Consider the following 603-nt stretch of genomic DNA (forward strand, 5'->3'; position numbering starts at 1 on the left):
AATGTGCAGATGCTGACTGATTCTGGATTAAATACACACAACACATGCTCTTCACCTTTCTGTGGCGGAGGAGAAGTAGGTCTCTTCTCTCGCCGCCCCGCCCTCTTTGCTTTCTTCACCACCTTGAATGAATCAGTTATCAGTCGGTGCTTGGTTGTCATGTTGACTATAATCTGGAACAGACACACATACGTTGGTCATGGGTTTAACAGCCTAAATAACCAGCGCTCACATCCGTCAGACCAGCAGCGGTCAGTGCTCAGCTATGTCTGATGTACAATAATGAGGAAGATTGTAGAGATGAGAGCGTAGTTACTTCATTTCATTATTTTCTTTCAAATTGTCAGTTGCAGCTCCACTCGCTCCCTCTGCCAAAGCCCTGATTTAACCTAATTTATAATCTTAACGTGTGGAGATTACAGCTGTTTACTCTTTAAGTAACTAAACTAAATCATTCAAATTCATTTAAACCAGAGGTGGGAGTAAGTTACAAGTCTTAAACTTCAAGTCTCAAGTTACCGTGGTGAGAATCAAATGAGACAAGTCCAGTTATATGAAACTCTGATGATCAGCTCCTGTTTCCTCATTTTACAGTTTTTCTGA

At 41.3% G+C, this 603-nt stretch overlaps 1 protein-coding gene across 2 annotated transcripts in view; it reads left to right on the plus strand.

Moving 5' to 3' along the window:
• LOC111647604 (E3 ubiquitin-protein ligase TRIM21-like) overlaps nt 1-603 on the plus strand; it is a 14,685-nt gene that overhangs the window by 5,058 nt on the left and 9,024 nt on the right. The gene's annotated exons all lie outside the window — the stretch shown is intronic.

Source organism: Seriola lalandi, unplaced genomic scaffold (genome assembly GCF_002814215.2).
Source record: "Seriola lalandi dorsalis isolate HSWRI2012SDOR001 ecotype SW California unplaced genomic scaffold, Sedor1 jcf7180002055006, whole genome shotgun sequence".
NCBI lineage: Eukaryota > Metazoa > Chordata > Actinopteri > Carangiformes > Carangidae > Seriola > Seriola lalandi.